Source organism: Bubalus kerabau, chromosome 13, assembly GCF_029407905.1.
Source record: "Bubalus kerabau isolate K-KA32 ecotype Philippines breed swamp buffalo chromosome 13, PCC_UOA_SB_1v2, whole genome shotgun sequence".
In the NCBI taxonomy this organism is placed as follows: Eukaryota; Metazoa; Chordata; class Mammalia; order Artiodactyla; family Bovidae; genus Bubalus; species Bubalus kerabau.
Genome location: NC_073636.1, coordinates 10,867,486 through 10,886,927, shown reverse-complemented (window position 1 = coordinate 10,886,927; position 19,442 = coordinate 10,867,486). Strand labels below are relative to the sequence as shown.

The window sequence follows — 19,442 nt, the reverse complement described above, 5'->3', positions numbered from 1 at the left end:
GATGACACCACCCTTATGGCACAAAGAGAAGAGGACCTAAAAAGCCTCTTGATGAAAGTGAAAGATGAGAGTGAAAAAGTTGGCTTAAAGCTCAACATTCAGAAAATGAAGATCATGGCATCCGGTCCCATCACTTCATGAGAAATAGATGGGCAAACAGTGGATACAGTGGCTGACTTTATTTTTCTGGGCTCCAAAATCACTGCAGATGGTGATTGCAGCCATGAAATTAAAAGACGCTTACTCCTTGGAAGGAAAGTTATGACCAACCTAGATAGCATATTGAAAAGCAGAGACATTACTTTGCCAACAAAGGTCTGTCTAGTCAAGGCTATGGTTTTTCCAGTAGTCATGTATGGATGTGAGAATTGGACTGTGAAGAAGGCTGAGTGCCGAAGAATTGATGCTTTTGAATTGTGGTGTTGGAGAAGACTCTTGAGAGTCCCTTGGACTTCAAGGGGATCCAACCAGTCCATTCTAGAGGAGATCAGCCCTGGGATTTCTTTGGAAGGAATGATGCTAAAGCTGAAACCCCAGTACTTTGGCCACCTCATGTGTAGAGTTGACTCATTGGAAAAGACTCTGATGCTGGGAGGGATTGTGGGCAGGAGGAGAAGGGGATGACAGAGGATGAGATGGCTGGATGGCATCACCGACTCGATGGACGTGAGTCTGAGTGAACTCCGGGAGATGGTAATGGATAGGGAGGCCTGCCGTGCTGCGATTCATGGGGTCGCAAAGAGTCGGACACGACTGAGCGACTGAACTGAACTGAACTGAAGCAGAGGTCTTTGTGGGTATTTCAGTCTGGTATAGTATCATTTCCATGGGGAAGGCACCTCTTCCAGGTGTCAAATACTTGGAACGGTAAAGCTGGAACAACATCACTTTGTATGGCATTGAGACTGGCTGTCTGCCTGGGGAAAGAAAGGACTCTGCATGCCCTCCTGACATCCCTGGGTCACTATAAGATTGGCAGGATCTGATAACTTGAGCAGCCTAGAAGGAATCTTACATGGGATTTTTAGCACAACAAATTGTATTGGCCATTTGCCCTGGGATCTCAAGTAGTCAGATCTTTCCAAATCCTCCCTATTTCCTTAAAAGGAAATTAAAAGACCTGTATTCTATTTGAAAACAGGGGTGAAATTCTGTTCCCTCTTGCCAATCATATATACAGATATTCATGTAGCAATCTTCATGAAGCTATTGATTTGACTCAATTCCCAGTTTGAGGATTGTTTTTGATTGTTCCAGCTGACGTTATGACTTTATTATGACTCCTGTAGGCAAAATGCCTTCTGGCTTAGCAGCCCTTCTTACACTCAAAAACCCTTGTTCCCCTTCCCAGTGAATTACCTTCCAACTAAAACCTGTCTCAGGCTTTGCTTTTAAGGAACCTGTTGCAAGACATCAGTTATTTCTACTAGTTCTCAAAGTGAACCCTTACAGGTACCTCCAAAGCAGTTAGGGATGGTCGTCACCTGCTGCTGGCGGGCACACTTGCATGAATGTCTCCACTCTAAGGATTACAACACTAGACGTGCTCGGAGGTTACAACCCTCCGGGACCTGGACTCTGTGCGGGGAGCTGGGAGATTGAACACATTGTACGGGCCGTCCTGGAAGGGTGACGGCCTCCATCCCATATGGAGTGCTTCCATCCTTGGCGGCCTGCGAATTGCTATCGACTCCGGGTTAAAACAGGTTTTCTAAAAGTTTCTATTGGAGTGTTGTCGATTTACTGTTCACGGGGTTCTCAAGGCGAGAAATCTGAAGTGGTTTTCCATTCTCTTCTCCAGTGGACCACATGTTGTCAGAACTCTCCAGCATGACCCGTCCGTCTCGGGTGGCCCTACATGGCATGGCTTATAGTTTCATTGAGTTGGACAAGGTGGTGATCCATGTGATCAGTTTGGTTAGTTTTCTGTGATTGTGGTTTTCATTCTGTCTGCCCTCTGATGGGTGAGGATAAGAGGCTTGTGGAAGCTTCCTGATGGGATGCACTGGCTATGGGGAAACCTGGGTCTTGCTCTGGTGGGTGGGACCATGCTCAGTAAATCTTTAATCCAATCATCTGTTGATGGGTGGGACTGTGTTCCCTCTCTGTAGTTTGGCCTGAGGCCAAACTATGCTAAGGGTAATAACAGCAGTAATGGACCTCCTTCAAAAGGACATATGCCAGCATGCCACAGCTCCCAGGACTGTTGTATTCTGTGCCCCTGACCCTGCAGCATGCCACTGTCGACCCATGCCTCTGCCAGAGACTCCTGGACACAAGGCTGAGCACCAAAGAACTGATGCTTTTGAACTGCAGTGTTGGAGAAGATTCCTGAGAGTCCCTGGGACTGCAAGGAGATCAAACTAGTCAGTCCTAAAGGAAATCAATCCTAAACATTCATTGGAAGAACTGATGATGAAGCTGAAACTCCAGTACTTTGGCCACCTCATGCGAAGGGTTGACTCATTGGAAAAGACTCTGATGCTGGGAGGGATTGGGGGCAGGAGGAGAAGGGGACGACAGAGGATGAGATGGCTGGATGGCATCACTGACTTGATGGACATGAATCTGAGTGAACTCTGGGAGTTGGTGATGGACAGGGAGGCCTGGCGTGCTGCGATTCATGGGGTCGCAAAGAGTCGGACATGACTGAGCGACTGATCTGATCTGATCTCACATCCATACATGACTACTGGAAAAACCATAGCTTTGACTAGATGGACCTTTGCTGGCAAATTGATGTCTCTGCTTTTTAATATGCTGTCTACATTTGTCATAGCTTTCCTTCCAAGAATCAAACATCTTCCAATTTCATGGCTGCAGTCACCATTCCCAGTGATTTTGGAGCCCAAGGAAAGTAAAATCTGTCACTGTTTCACTCTTTCCTTTCCTATTTGCCATAAAGTGACAGGACCATATGCCATGATCTTAGTTTTTTGAATGTTGAGTTTCAAGGCAGCTTTTTCACTCTTTCACTTTCATCAAGAGACTCTTTAGTTCCTCTTCACTTTCTGCCATTACAGAGGTATATCTGCACATCTGAGGTTGTTGATATTTCTTCCAGCAACCTTGATTCCACCTTGCGATTCATCCAGCCCAGTATTTTTCATGATGTACTCTGCATATAAGTTAAATAAGTCAGGTGACAATATATAACCTTTTACTCCTTTCCTAATGTTGAACCAGTTGGTTGTTCCATGGAAGGTTCTAACTGTTGCTTCTTGACCCACATGCAGGTTTTTCAGGAGACAGGTAAAGTGGTCTAGCAGTATTTCCCTTTAAGAATTTTCCATCACAGTTTGTTGTGATCCACACAGTCAACGGCTCTAGCATAGTCAAGGAAGGAAAAGTAGATGTTTTTCTGGACTTCCCTTGCTTTTTCTATTATCCAAAGGATGTTGGCAATTTGATCTCTGGTTCCTCTGCCTTTTCTAAACCCGGCTTGTACATCTGGAAGTTCTTGGTTCATGTATTGCTGAAGCCTAGCTTGAGGATTTTGAGCATAACCCTGCTGGCATGTGAAATGAGCACAAGTATAGGCAGTTTGAACATTCTTTGGCATTGCCTTTCTTTGGAATTGGAATGAAAACTGACCTTTTCCAGTCCTTGTGGCCAGTGCTGAGGTTTCCAAGTTTGCTTATATGGAGTGCATTATTTTAACAGCATCATTTTCTAGGATCTTAAATAACTCACCTGGAATTTGGTCACCTCCACAGAAAGAACTGTTCACACACAAATGAGCTGCTGTTGGCCTCTGTGATGCTCTGAGCAGTCTGAGAGGTGCCTGGTGCCCACCCCTAGGGTCAGGGGCAGAGGGCTGAGGGTGAAGAATGGGCTACTGGCTCTTTTCTGTTAGCTTGTTTAAAAGATGAGAATTGAAGGGAGAAGATTATGCTACCCCAAATATGCCTCTTTGGAGGCACAAGCTTGTTTTGAACTGCTAATTTTGAGAAACTGACGACACAGTTTGCAACTCTTTGCGACCCCGTGAACTGTACAGTCCATAGAGTTCTCCAGGCCAGAATATTGGAGTGGGTAGCTGTTTCCTTTTCCAGGGGATCTTCCCAACCCAGGGATCAAACCCAGGTCTCCTACATTGCAGACATATGCTTCACCAGGTAAGCCACCAGGGAAGCCCAAGGAGAAGCTCTAAAAACAGAAAAGTTACCCTTTCAGAAGGAAAATTTACATTAGAAAGAGGGCTATTGCCAGAGAGAACTTTTTGCTTGACAGACTTCCTTGCATGGCAAGGCGCCTTTGTTTATGAAACATTTACTCTTCTCACCTTCCCCTCTTGAAGCCCTGACTCCATCCATTAGCTCAGCAAGGTGTATAAGCCTCAACTGTCTGGATTTCTTTCTAGTCTCATATCTTTGTGGTGCTCTCATACATACATAATAAAAATTGTTGTTCTTTTTGTCCTGTTAACCTATCTTTTATTGCAGGGGCATCTCAGCCAAGAATTTAGCACAGAAAGAAAGTTATTCTTTCTCCTCTATGGAATAATCATGGAAGGTGTTGTCTGTGAGTGAGCTGGAGAAGCACTTTCAGACAGAGGCGGAATGAGAGAATAGAGTTTATTAGAGCGGGAGATGCTGTTAAAAGTGCAGGTTGGCTCAAGGGAGAGCTGAAGCCTTTTGAGGGCTAGTAATCAATTTGTATAGCCTTGAAACAGAGAAAATTCCTTTGGAAGGGTGGCAATAGGTGGTTGGTTAGGATGCTATTGGGTGGGAAATAGAGTGGGTGTTTTGCCTAATATGGGGTCAGGGAACTGGACAATTTTGATTAGGAGGCTCATGGCAACAGTTGCTATGGGAGATGTTTGTCCTGTGACCTTGGTATAAGGCTCCACATCTGTGACCTTGGTACAGGTCTACACAGAAAGCAAAAATAAAGCAAAATTAGAAGACAGACAGACAAGGAGGAAGGAAGGAGACAGGGAGGGAGAAAAGGAAAGAGCTCGCTACTCAGAGGCAGCATGTAGCACTCAGATCCAGCTGCAGGAGATGATCAGGGACTGAGGAGCACCATGTGAGGGCATCATCCTTTTCAGCACAGAATCCAGCCCGAAGCTTGAGAGAGACACTGAAGTCCTTTGTGAGAAGGGGACCGCATTCCCTCTAACAGGAATTCGTGGACAGGAAGAAGACACAGGAATTCGTGGACAGGACAAAGACACGGTTGCCTTAAAAGTCCACACAAAGTTGATAGTTTCCTTTCCACTTTAAAAATGTTTATTTTATTTGACTGCACTGGGTCTTAGTTGCAGAACTTGGGATCTTTAGTTAGGACACGTGCAATCTAGTTCCCTGACCAGGGATCGAATCCTGGCCCCCTTCACTGGGAGTGCAGAGTCTCAACCTCTCTCTGGACTATCAGGAAGGTCTGTCCTTTCCAGGTTGTTAAAATGCTGACTCGGCTCAAGGTTAACAACGATGCTTGGAGTGTAAGAAATCAACTAGTTCCTCAGCCTTTGGAGGAAGTTTTAATGGTATAAGTCAAGGCAGACTCAAAGCCATGCCTCTGTCTGTTTTTTAGTAATAATAATGCCATAGCTAAATTTATTTAGCACTTAACTGTGGCCAGGCTCTGGGGAAAGAACTCTCTGGGGAAAGCTCTGAGAGCTAATGTAAACCTTAACAGAGTAAAACCTTAACTCATTTAACTGCCCTTTAAGTGGATGCTTAGAATAGCAGGCAAATTAAGCCTTGGAGTACAAAATGAAGCAGGGCAAAGGCTAATAGAGTTCTGCCAAGAGAATGCACTGGTCATAGCGTTCTCTTTCCAACAACACAAGAGAAGACTCTACACATGAACATCACCAGATGGTCAACACCGAAATCAGATTGATTATATTCTTTGCAGCCAAAGATGAAGAAGCTCTCTACAGTCAAGAGAAACAAGACCGGGAGCTGACTGTGGCTCAGATCATGAACTCCTTATTGCCAAATTCAGACTTAAACTGAAGAAAGAAGGGAAAACCCCTAGACCACCCAGGTGACTTAAATCAAATCTCTTACGATTATACAGTGAAAGTGAGAAATAGATTCAAGGGATTAGATCTGATAGACAGAGTGCCTGAAGAACTATGGACGGAGATTCATGACATTGTACAGGAGACAGGGAAAAACCATTTCCAGGAAAAAGAAATGCAAAAAGGCCAAATGGTTGTCTGAGGAAGGCTTACAAATAGCTGAGAAAAGAAGAGAAGTGAAAGGCAAAGGAGAAAAGGAAAGATATACCCATTTGAATGCAGAGTTCCAAAGAATAGCAAGGAGAGATAAGAAAGCCTTCCTCAGTGATCAATGCAAAGAAATAGAGGAAAACAATAGAATGGGAAAGACTAGAGAAAATTAGAGATACCAAGGGAACATTTCATGCAAAGATGGACACAATAAATGACAGAAATGGAATGTACCTAACAGAAGCAGAGGATATTAAGAAGAGGTGGCAAGAATACATAGAAGAACTGTACAAAAAAGACCTTTATGACCCAGATAACCACAATGGTGTGACCACTCACCTAGAGCCAGACATCCTGGAATACGAAGTCAAGTGGGTCTTAGGAAGCATCACTACAAACAAAGCTAGTGGAGGCCATGAATTCCAGTTGAGCTATTTCAAACCCTAAAAGATAATGCTGTGAAAGTGCTGCACTCACTTCAGTTCAGTTCAGTCGCTCAGTTGTGTCCGACTCTTTGCGACCCCATGAACCGCAGCACGCCAGGCCTCCCTGTCCATCACCAACTCCTGGAGTCCACCCAAACCCATGTCCATCAAGTCGGTGATGCCATCCAACCATCTCATCCAATGTTGTCCCCTTCTTCTCCTATACTCAATCTTTCCCAGCATCAGGGTCTTTTGAAATGAGTCAGCTGTTCTCATCAGGTGGCCAAAGTATCGGAGTTTCAGCTTCAACATCAGTCCCTCCAATGAACACCCAGGACTGATCTCCTTTAGGATGGACTGGTTGGATCTCCTTGCAGTCCAAGGGACTCTCAAGAGTCTTCTCCAACACCACAGTTCAAAAGTATCAGTTGTTTGGTGCTCAGCTTTCTTCACAGTCCAACTCTCACATCCATACATGACCACTGGAAAAACCATAGCCTTGACTAGATGCACCTTTGTTGGCAAAGTAATGTCTCTGCTTTTGAATATGCTGTCTAGATTGGTCATAACTTTCCTTCCAAGGAGTTAGTGTCTTTTAATTTCATGGCTGCAATCACCATCTGCAGTGATTTTGGAGCCCAGAAAAATAAAGTCAGCTACTGTGTCCACTGTTTCCCCATCTATTTTCCATGAAGTGATGGGACAGGATGCCATGACCTTAGTTTTCTGAATGTTGAGTTTTAAGCCAACTTTTTCACTCTACTCTTTCACTTCATCAAGAGGCTCTTTAGTTCTTCCTCACTTTCTGCTGTAAGGGTCATGTCATCTGCATATCTGAGGTTATTGATATTTCTCCCAGCAGTCTTGATTCCAGCTTGTGCTTCTTCCAGCCCAGCGTTTCTCATGATGTAATCTATGTATAAGTTAAATAAGCAGGGTGACAATATACAGCCTTGACGTACTCCTTTTCCTATTTGGAACCAGTCTGTTGTTCCATGTCCAGTTCTAACTGTTGCTTCCTGACTTGCATATGGGTTTCTGAAGAGGCAGGTCAGGTGGTCTGCTATTCCCATCTCTTGAAGAATTTTCCAGAGTTTGTTGTGGCCTACACAGTCAAAGGCTTTGGCGTAGTCAATAAAGCAGAAGTAGATGTTATTCTGGAACTCTCTTGCTTTCTCAATGATCCAGGGGATGTTGGCAATTTGATCTCTGGTTCTTCTGCCTTTTCTAAAACCAGCTTGAACATGTGGAAGTTCACGGTTCATGTATTGCTTAAGCCTGGCTTGGAGAATTTTGAGCATTACTTTACTAGTGTGTGAGATGAGTGCAATTGTGCGGTAGTTTGGGCATTCTTTGGCATTGCCTTTGTTTGGGATTGGAATGAAAACTGACCTTTTCCAGTCCTGTGGCCACTGCTGAGTTTTCCAAATTTGCTGGCATATTGAGTGCAGCACTTTCACAGCATCATCTTCCAGGATTTGAAATAGTTCAACTGGAATTCCATCACCTCCAGTAATTTTGTTTGTAGTGATGCTTTCTAAGGCCCACTTGATTTCACATTCCAGGATGTCTGGCTCCAGGTGAGTGATCACACCATAGTGATTATCTGGGTTGTGAAGATCTTTTTTGTACAGTTCTTCTGTGTATTCTTACCACCTCTTCTTAATATCTTCTGCTTCTGTTAGGTCCCTACCATTTCTGTCCTTTATTGAGCCCATCTTTGCATGAAATGTTCCCTTGATGTCTCTAATTTTCTTGAAGAGATCTCTAGTCTTTCCCATTCTATTGTTTTCCTCTATTTCTTTGCATTGATTGCTGAGGAATGCTTTCTTGTCTCTTCTTGCTATTCTTCGGAACTCTGCACTCAACATGCCAGCAAATTTGTAAAACTCAGCAGTGGCCACAGGACTGGAAATGGTCAGTTTTCATTCCAATTCCAAACAAAGGCAATGTCGAAGAATGTTCAAACTACCGCACAATTGCACTCATCTCACACGCTAGCAAAGTAATGCTCAAAATTCTCCAAGCCAGGTTTCAGCAATATGTGAACTGTGAACTTCCAGATGTTCAAGCTGTATTTAGGAAAGGCAGAGGAACCAGAGATCAAATTGCCAACATCTGTTGGATCCTAGAAAAAGCAAGAGAGTTCCAGAATAACATCTACTTCTGCTTTATTTACTATGCCAAAGCCTTTGACTGTGTGGATAACAACAAACTGGAAAATTCTTAAAGAAATGGGAATACCAGACCACCTTACCTGCCTCCTGAGAAATCTGTATGCGGGTTAAGAAGCAACAGTTAGAACCAGATATGGAACAATGAACTGGTTCAAACTTGGGAGAGGAGTATGTCAAAGCTGTATATTGTCACCCTGCTTATTTAACTTATATGCAGAGTATAACATGCGAAATGCCAGGCTGGAAGAAGCACAAGCTGGAATCAAATTTGCTGGGAGAAATATCAATAGCCTCAGATATGCAGATGACACCACCCTTATGGCTGAAAGCAAAAGGAACTGAAGAGCCTCTTGGTGAAAGTGAAAGAGTAGAGTGAAAAAGTTGGCTTAAAACTCAACATTCAGAAAACTAAGATCATGGCTTCTGGTCCCATCACTTCATGGGAAATAGATGGGGAAACAGTGGAAACAGTGACACACTTTATTTTATAGGGGGGAGCAGCTCCAAGATCACTGCAAATGGTGACTGCAGCCATAAAATTAAAAGATGCTTGCTCCTTGGAAGAAAAGCTATACCAACTTAGACAGCATATTCAAAAGCAGAGATATTACTTTGCCAACAAAGGTCCATCTAGTCAAAACTATGGTTTTTCCAGTAGTCATGTATGGTTGTGAGAGTTGGACTATAAAGAAAGCTGAGCGCCAAAGAATTCATGCTTTTCAACTGTGTTGTTGAAGAAGACTCTTGAGAGTCCCTTGGACTGCAAGGAGATCCAACCAGTCCATCCTAAAGGAGATCAGTCCTGGGTGTTCATTGGAAAGACTGATGCTGAAGCTGAAACTCCAATACTTTGACCATCTGATGCAAAGAGCTGATTCATTAGAAAAGACCCTGATCCTGGGAAAGATCGAAGGCAGGAGAAGAAGGGGACGGCAGAGGAACAGATGGTTGAATGGCATCACCGAATCGATGAACATGAGTTTGAGCAAGCTCTGAGTGTTGATGATAGACTGGCAAGCCGAGCGTGCTGCAGTCCATGGGGTCACAAAGAGTCAGACACAATTGAGCGACTAAACTGAACTGAACTGAAGTGGGTGCTAGATTTATAGATAAGGAAACAAACAAAAAGGGTTTAATGACTTGCCTGGGGTCAGATGAATGAAGCCCCAGGAGCCCAGGAAGTCTGAGAAAGACCTTTCAGGCTGGCCCCTCCCAGGTCAGTGAAATGATGGTAAGGACCCCAGCCTGATTCTATGCCTAAGTTTTCTAGTTGATGGGGTTGAGATGGAGGAAGGAAGGAAAGGAGATAGGAGAGAGGAAAGTGGAGATCAAAGCTGGTCATTGGAATCCTGCAGACACTGAGCAGAGCAGATTGATGTGTTCTTGCCTCAGATCTCTTTAACCCACCCACATGGACGTGCTCACCTAAGCCGTATTTAACACCAAATGCTTACGGGGGAAAGAAAAAAAAAAGCATATTGGTCATGTGGGGAAAAGTAAAGAAAGAAGACCTTCCAGACGCCTCCTTCCCCACGGCCCGGGGCCAGAAGTAATTCAAGGCTCAGCTCTGTTTACCTTGGAGGGAGGAAGCGGGGGAACCTGCCTGGCCTCTCAGCCCTCAGTCTCCCCTAAACCAGGGAGAGCTGCACACCAGCTCAGGAGCCCGGGACACAGCTCACTCCCCGCGGTGGCCCACACTCAGTTCAAGCGCTGTCTCCTCGTTGAGTAGTTTCTGGTTCTCTCAAGAAGCCTTTGTCTCTCCTTTACATGTCCACCCTTCATCTGTAAAATTGATAGTTCATAGCTCTCATTCAGGTCACAAGGTTGCCCATGCCCATTGAATGGAAACCCCTCAGGCGTGCGGGCCCTTACCTGCCCCAGCACACCTGATGTGTGGTACAACATCCAGCACAAAGCAGGGACTAATAAATATTTGCTGAGTAAGTGTAGTTGGGTGGGTGTGTCAGTGAAAAAGCAAATTCATGCCAGTGCTTGGGGGAGACAAAGTGGGAACAGCGGCTTGTGCCCAGATTGTACAGTGCGTTTCTCAGCCGCCTTTGTACTTTGATGTTATTGCTCAGTCACTCAGTTGTAGTTTTGTGACTAAGTTCTAAGCAATAGGATATAAGTGAAAATTCTGCATGCGATGGCCAGGGGAGCTCCTCAGGTGCAGGGCCTGCCACTGTTTGCCTTTTCCCCTTCCTGCTGGCGAGAACAAGGGCGGAGCTCCAGCTGTCATCTAAGAGCAGTGCTGTCCAGCAGAAATACAGGGCAGGCTGCACAGGAACGCCACACACACAGTTTAAACTTTCTTGCAGCCACATTTTTAAAAGTAGAAAGAGAACCTCCCTGGTGATCCAGTAGCTAAGACTCCATGCTCCCAAATCAGGGAGCCTGGGTTCAATCCCGGGTCAGGGAACTAGATCCCACATGCTGCAGCATGAGTGCTGCAAGATCATGAGTGCTACAGTTAAAACCTGGTGCAGCCAAATAAATAAACAAATGTAGAAATAAACAGGCAAATTAAATTTTAATACTACATTTTTTCATCATAGGATTTCTTTGAAAGAAATGATGCTAAAGCTGAAACTCCAGTACTTTGGCCACCTGATGCGAAGAGTTGACTCATTGGAAAAGACTCTGATGCTGGGAGGGATTGGGGGCAGGAGGAGAAGGGGACTATGGAGGATGAGATGGCTGGATGGCATCACTGACTCAATGGACGTGAGTCTGGGTGAACTCCAGGAGTTGGTGATGGACAGGGAGGCCTGGCGTGCTGCGATTCATGGGGTCGCAAAGAGTCGGACACAACTGAGTGACTGAACTGAACTGAAGTTTTTAAAAATGTCAGTTAGGACTGTGATGTGGCTATTATGCTGGGCAGCACAGTTTCAGATCACAAGAAACAAGCTGTGCTTTAAAAATGGCAGAGCATAACCAGGACATGGAAGCAACTTAGGTGTCCATCAGCAGACGAATGGATAAGAAAGCTGTGGTACATATACATAATGGAATATTAAAAAGAATACATTTGAATCAGTTCTAAGGAGGTGGATGAAACTGGAGCCTATTATACAGAGTGAAGTAAGCCAGAAAGAAACATACCAATACAGTATACTAACACATATATATGGAATTTAGAAAGATGGTAGCAATAACCCTGTATGCGAGACAGCAAAAGAGACACAGATGTATAGAACAGTCTCTTGGACTCTGTGGGAGAAGGCGAGGGTGGGATGATCTGAGAGAATGGCATTGAAACAGGTATATTATCATATATGAAACAGATCGCCAGTCCAGGTTCGATGCATGAGACAGGGTGCTCAGGGCTGGTGCACTGGGATGACCCCGAGCGATGGGATGGGGAGGGAGGTGGGAGGGGGGTTCAGGATGGGGAACACATGTACATCTATGGCTGATTCATGTCAATGTATGGCAAAAACCACTACAATATTGTAAAGTAAAATAAATAAAATAAAATAAATAAATAAAATAAATTTTAAGAATAAATTAATAAAAGTGGCAGAGCACACAGTAGAAACAGCCTGGGTTCCTGAACATTATGGAGCTGCCCTGCCAGCACTGAGTAACTCATCTCTAGACTCCATTTACATTAGAGAGAGAGGGGAAAAAAAAACAAAAAACTTCTGTTCTCTTTTCATTTCAGTTCAGTTAAGTCACACAGTCATGCTCCATGGACTGCAGCATGCCAGGCTTCCCTGTCCATCACTAACCCCCGGAGCTTACTCAAACTCACGTCCATTGAGTCGGTGATGCCATCCAACCATCTCATCCTCTGTTGTCCCCTTCTCCTCCTGCCTTCACTCTTTCCCAGCATCAGGGTCTTTTCCAATGAGTCAGTTCTTCCCATCAGGTGGCAAAAGTATTGGAGTTTCAGCTTCAGCATCAGTCCTTCAGGCCTGATTTCCTTTAGGATGGACTGGTTGGATCTCCTTGTAGTTCAAGGGACCCTCAAGAGTCTTCTCCAACACCGCAGTTCAAAAGCATCAATTCTTCAGTGCTCAGTTTTCTTTATAGTCCAACTTTCACATCCATACATGACTACTGGAAAAACCATAGCTTTGACTAGACGGACCTTTGTTGGTAAAGTAATGTCTCTGCTTTTGAGTATGCTATCTAGGTTGGTCATAGCTTTTCTTACAGGGAGCAGCCATCTTTTAATTTCCTGGCTGCAATCACCATCTGCAGTGATTTTGGAGCCCAAGAAAATAAAAGTCTCTCGCTGTTTCCGTGGTTACCCCATCTATTTGCCATGAAGTGATGGGACCGGATGCCATGATCTTAGTTTTCTGAATGTTAATTTTTAAGCCAACTTTTTCACTCTCCTCTTTCACTTTCATTTTTCTTTAAACTTTCTACTTTGTTTAAACCATTATTATTTTTGGTTTTCCACTGCTTGTAGAGGAACTGAGTTCTAACCGCGGTCACTAACCTGTGTTTGACCTCAGCCGTGATATGAAGCACGCATGCTCAAACTAGGGGCTCTGCTGTGCTGAGCATGCAGGAGTCCATGAAAATGGACTACTGGAGACCCACACAGGGTTTGGTTTGCCTTCCCAGTGTTTGCTAAACATTTAAAAGTCCAGACTTTCAGGTGCTCTTATCAGATAACTGGCAATGCCAAGCCAGCTGTAATTGGCTGAGGCAGGGGTCCAGGTGACTCTTCCAGACAGAATCTGCCTCTCTCTTTTCTTTCTTTCATTTTTAAAAGTATTTATTTTTAGTTGTGGCCCATGGGATCTTTCATTGTGGTATGTGGACTTCCTCCTAGTTGTGGCATTCAGGCTTTGGTTCCCCAGCCATCGATCGAACCCACGTCCCCTGCACTGGAAGGAGTGTTCTTAACCATTGGACCTCCAGGAAAGTCCCCTGCCTCTCCCCTTCCTTAAAGCCGTAGGTATACCTCACTCTAACGCGTGCAGTAGACGCTGGCTCCACCCCAGGCCAATATCCCATCGTCCACCTGCCGTGAATACTACTGTTCACAGCTCTTCCTCCTCTGGGTCACTCTTCTCACTAAATGGGGGCTGCCTCCTGAGAAGTTGTGTGTCCTTCCCCACTAGGTGTTCTCCTAGCTAGTGATGGACTGACACGGATGTGCAAGAGGCGCACACTACTCCACCCTCCTCTGCTTCCTTGTCTCAAGGTGGGACCAACTCTGTGATATACCTCCTGCTCCAGCGTTCCACCTGGCACCAGGCTGAGTGCCCACCCCAGCTGAGGCCATGTTCTGGTTCAGCTCCTTCCCTCGCTCTGTCCTTTCCCCTCTCTCCCTCCCCTGAGAGTATGCAGGCAGCAAAGTAAATGCACCAAATTTCTTGTACCAGGTACAGCTTCTGAAGAAGAAGCCCCCTGTAGAAATTTGAGTTTTCAGTTCTTGGATTAGAGGGAGAACTGAAGTGTGCTGAAACAGTTAAAATATAACCTGTCTACCAGGCAGGGCTGTAGTAGCTGGCCAGCATGCTTCAGGTAGTCACAGTTAATCTTCAGAGATGAGTATAGGCTGCCAGGTTGATGGCATCATGCGGGACCCAGAATGCATTCCCACAGTGATCCGAGAGAGTTACCGTTCTGATCAAGCACTTGATTCTTTGTACTGGACACCATGGGCTTGTGCTGTGTTCAGTCACTAAGTTGTGTCTGACTTTTTGCAACCCCGTGGACTGTAGCCCACCAGACTCCTCTGTCCATGGGATTTCTCAGGCAAGACTACTGGAGTAGGTTGCCATTTCCTCCTTCAGGGATATCTTCCTGACCCAGAGATAGAACCCAAGTCTCTTTCATTGCAGGCAGATACCTTACCACTGAGCCACCTGGGAAGCCCACACCATGGGCTTACTTATCTCCTAATTATTGCCTGCCTTCTCTGTCATCAGCTAGGCAAACAGCCCATCCAGAGTCAACTCTATGAAACCAATAAGATCCCTGACTGCTGCCGGCGTGGTGTGGGTAGGAGGGAAGCCTTCCTTGACATGTGTCCTAGCAGAAGAGTTTCTTTTCTGGGTATTGGATGGCTAGCTCATTGTTCTACACTAATGAGGTCATGTTCCATCTTTGTACTCTGCTGGAAATAACTGAATCTCTGACAGCACGCCGAAGGCATCCAGGAATTTTCTAAGAGAACCTGCTGAGAGGAATGTCATTGACTGAGAGCCTCCAGCTGCTGCCAGCTTCAGATCACTCAGCATCCACGCTGAGGCCATGGTGAAACATGGCGGGGGGACTTGAGTCAGGTCATTTTTGCCAGGGGTCACCCCGCGAGCAGCTTTCTCTCTGAGGCTCCCCAGTGGTCTGGCTGTGACTTACTCAGAGCTGGAGTGCAGGCTGAGGCTCTCCTTACTCCACCCCACTCAGTTTCTCTCCCTCCCTTCCCAGGACTCCGGCAGATGCTCTCAAGGCTCTCGCCACCTACTCCTGTCTCCTCTTCCTGTTATTCTTTGCAGGCATTTCCCCCAGGAAACTTCTCAGCCTTTTCATTCTATCCTGGCATCTGTTTCTCACAGGACCCAAGCCAACATATGCAACTTAAACCTTGAGAGCTGATCCATGGAGTTGTGGGTGCAAAGTGAAGATCAAGCATAAACAAGGCATTACAATGGAATCCAAGGTAGCAACACTTAAAATTACAGGAAACACTCGTTAACTGGCATGGAAAGATGTTTATGATAAAGTAAATCGAGAAATTACATTAGTATATAGTGATGTATAATGTGTGTGTGCTTAGTCACTCAGTTGTGTCTGACTCTTTGTGACCCCATGGACTACACCCCTCCAGGCTCCTCTGTCCATGGGATTCTCCAGGCAAGATACTGGAATGGGTTGCCATTCCCTTCTCCAGGAGAACTTCCCAACCCAGGGATCGAGCCCAGGCCTCCTGAGTTCCAGGCAGATTCTTTACCATCTGCCCCACCAGGGCTAGCTCGCTAGCATATATAGTGTAAATAGTATATAGTGTATATTCCAAATTTGTTTTATGATATTTAAATATAAAAAAATTTTAGAAGACTCTACCTCAAAATGTTGTTTGCTTTGCAGAAGTCTTTGTTTTTGTCTTTTTTGCACATTTGCATTTTCAAATTTTCTCATAGTAAAAACTGTTTCAGCCTGGAAGAGGAATACCAGAGAATTTTGGGAAATTCACGCAGGTCTAAGATTCCATCGAGCCTCAGGGTTGCTCCATGAAGGGTTCCATGTAAGTACCCGGGACCGAGGGAAGAACTTGAGAGATGTGAGGGCATAAACCTGGAGGGAAGTCCCTGGAGACAGTGTGTGTGAGGTCTCCCTCCGGGTCGAAGCAGGGTGAGTCAACAGCTGTCCTCACCAGCACCGCCTGTTTGATTCTGATGTCTTTCTTCTAGGTCCCAATGGCTCTGGCTGTGTGTATTTATTACAGCTCTTTCATTCATTCAACCACAATTTATTAAGCCCTACCCTTCTCCGGTTCTGTTAAGTTCTGAGGATTCTAGAATATGGAAGACACCAACAGTGGCCTCTCGATATCCTCTCTCCTGTTAAGAAAATGCTGATTTTGTTCAAGGCAGCAGCCTGTCTGGTTACAAACCGCATGTCCCAGCCCTCCTTGCAGCTGGGAGGGGGCTGGCTCAAACTGTGGGCTCCTTTGCTCTTCATCCTCTCCCCTCTCTGGAAAGTAGATGGGGTGCTGGAGAGGAAGAGCCACCTTGGGACCCTGACATGAACATGCGGGACAAAGATTATACCAAAGACATTGGAACAAAACCTTGAAAGAATCAGTCATTGGCAGCAGCATCAAATCGCTGAGAAGGATCTCTAGACTTCTTGTTATGTAAGAGAAACAAACCTCCTAGTCTGTTTAAAGGACTGTTTGGGTGGTTTCTGTAACTTGCAACTTTACAGAATCCTAAGCGGTGCAAACAGAATGAGCCATAAACCCCGCCCTGTGTGTGGGCAGAGAGCAGACAACCAAAAGGCAACCAGGCAAACAGTGCTGTTAGCAGGGCAGAGGAGAAACATACCTGGCCCTCCGGGTGTGTGTATCAAGCACAACCCACAAGAACCAGGGGGTCAGAAAGGATTTCCTAGAAGATGCAACACTTGGGATAAGTCATGAAAGGTAAGTGGGGGTTTAGGGAGTGAAAGGGAGGGAGAGAGTGTGAATGAATGGTTCCGGGCAGAGGCTGTGTAGAATGGCTGGAGCATAGAAAGAGAGCAGTGATGCAGGAGATGAGGAAATGAAGTTGTTCAGTGGTGTGCAACTCTTTGCGATCCCATGGACTGTGTTACTTCCAGGCTCCTTCATCCGTGGAATTTTCCAGTCAAGGGTACTGGAGTGGGTTTCCATTTCCTTCTCCAGGGGATCTTCCCGACCTGAGGATTAAGCCCAGGTCTCCCACATTGCAGGCAGACACTTTACCCTCTGAGCCACCAGAGAAGCAGGAAATGAGGCCTAGGCTGCAAATCTTAGTACTCTGGCCACAGTAAGGAGCTAGATGTTTATCCTTAAGACAACGGAGCATTTCATTCTCATTTTATCAAATAGTGGCGAATGGATGGGTAGGGCAGGGTTGGGTGAAGAACATTGCTGATACTGTCACCCAGAAGAAAGGAGGCAGTGGCCAAAGCCTCAGAGGATGGAAAAGGATCGCAGGAAGGTTGAGGGGTCTGAGGGGCAGTAGGAAGCCATACCCAAGCAGCTTTGAAGCGCAAAAGTCACACAAAAGGGAGAAGCAATGATAAAAATGGAAGCATTCAGGGAGTGGCTGACCTGGGGCTGAGCCAGGAGGACTTGGTAAGGCCAGAGGTGGAAGGAACATTCAGGGATGATGCTCCATGTACCCGCACGGTGCTCCTGAGGTTTTATGGAAAGGTCAGCCGGGACAGGGACAATGGGCACGTGGTTGGAGTATATGCCAGAACAGTGTGGGCAGAGAGAAATAAAGGTGGACAGCTGTGTTTGACACAGATGACAAGGATGTCAGATGTGAGGGATTTAGCTGGTTTCCAAGAGAATTCATCTCTGCAATCCCAGCTTGGGATGAGTCACTCCACTACTAGGCAAGGGGTCCCTGCCATGTGCTCAGAAAGCTGGGTTTCAACAAGTCCTCTTGGGACTTCTAACACCTACCAAAGATTGAGCGTCACTGGGCTTGGCTGATGCTTCTCAGACTTAAATGTGCATCCCCAAGTTTCCTGGTAAGTGTAGATTTCGACTCAGTAGATCTGGGACTAGGGAGGAGAGTGTGTTTCTAATATACTTTAGGGGGACGCTGCTGTTGCTGGTCATGGACCACGCTTTGAGTAGCAAGGGTCTAGACAAAAGAACTTGTTGAGATAGTAGAGAAACAGCTTCTATACAGAGATCAGGGAATTGGCTTCTTAGCCTGCACAAGGCTGAAATGATTTACTGGCATTCTCCAAAGGACGTTGTTTCAATTTTTCTTTTTTTATTGAGGTCAAGGCACTAGAGAAATGGGCCAGCTTAGAAACAGGCGTAATTCAGGATTGTCTGCTTTTTCCTCAGCCTCGGTAATGAAATCTTCAGAGGGTGCTTGTCCCAAGGTTTCTGCCCACGTGGGATTTCCTGGGAGGTTTTCCCCTCGTCACCACCCTGCTGACATCTACAGTCTCTGCTGTATTAAGTCTGAAGGCGACACAGTGGAGGGAAGGCAGGACAAAGACACTGCTGGAGTGAGTTTACTGAAAACGGCGGAGGAGAAATGGAATTTTAAGTACAGTTGCCCCTTGGTGTCCATAGGTTATTGGTTCCAGGGCCCTGCAGATACCAAAACCCATGAATGCTCATGTCCCTTATAGGGAATAGTGTCGTATTTGTGTATAACCTCTGTACACATCCTCCCCTAGGCTTCATTTTTATTTTAAAAAGTATTTATTTATTTGGCTGCGCCAGGTCTTAGTGTATGTTCATTGTGACATGCAGGATTTTAAAAATGTATTATTACTATTTTTAGTTGCAGCACGTGTGATCTTTAGTTGTGGCACGTGGGATCCGGTTCCCTGACCAGGGATCGAATCTAGGCCCCCTGCACTGGGATCATGGAGTTTCAGCCACTGGATGGCCAGGGAAGTGCCCCTCATCTATACTTGACATCATCTTTAGATTACTTATAATACCTAATACAATGTAAATACTATGTAAATAGTTGCCAGCACATGGCAAATTCAGGTTTTGCTGTTTGGAACTTTCTGGAATTTTGTTTCCAAATATTTTCAACCCATGGTTGGTTGAATCCATGGATGTGAAACTCGCAGATTTGAAGGGATGACTGTAACTCCTGTGCTGACAAATGAACTAGAATCAATAACCAAGATTCTCCCAGTTCCTCGGAGAGCCCTCCCGGGCTGGGGGAGGGGCTGCAGTGCAGGTCACGAAGACCACTCCTCCTACGTAACTGTCAGCTGAACTTCAGTCAATTTAGTCGCTCAGTCGTATCCATCTCTTTGCAATCCCATGGACTGAAGCATGCCAGGGTTCCCTGTCCATTACCAACTCCTGGAGTTCACTCAAACTCATGTCCATCGATTTGGTGATGCCATCCAACCATCTCATCCTCTGTCATCCCCTTTTCCTCCTTTCTTCAATCCCTCCCAGCATCAAGGCCTTTTCCAATGAGTCAACTCTTCGCATGAGGTGGCCAA

The 19,442-nt window shown here is 45.6% G+C and overlaps 1 long non-coding RNA gene across 1 annotated transcript; it reads right to left on the bottom strand.

Annotated features, from left to right (window-relative positions):
* Nucleotides 1–800: 800 nt before the first annotated feature.
* LOC129626175 (uncharacterized) lies at nt 801–1,571 on the bottom strand. The gene is made up of 2 exons (XR_008701801.1): nt 1,485–1,571; nt 801–917 (listed from the first exon to the last, which is right to left on the bottom strand). It is a non-coding gene; the product is annotated as an uncharacterized LOC129626175 (long non-coding RNA).
* Nucleotides 1,572–19,442: the final 17,871 nt, after the last annotated feature.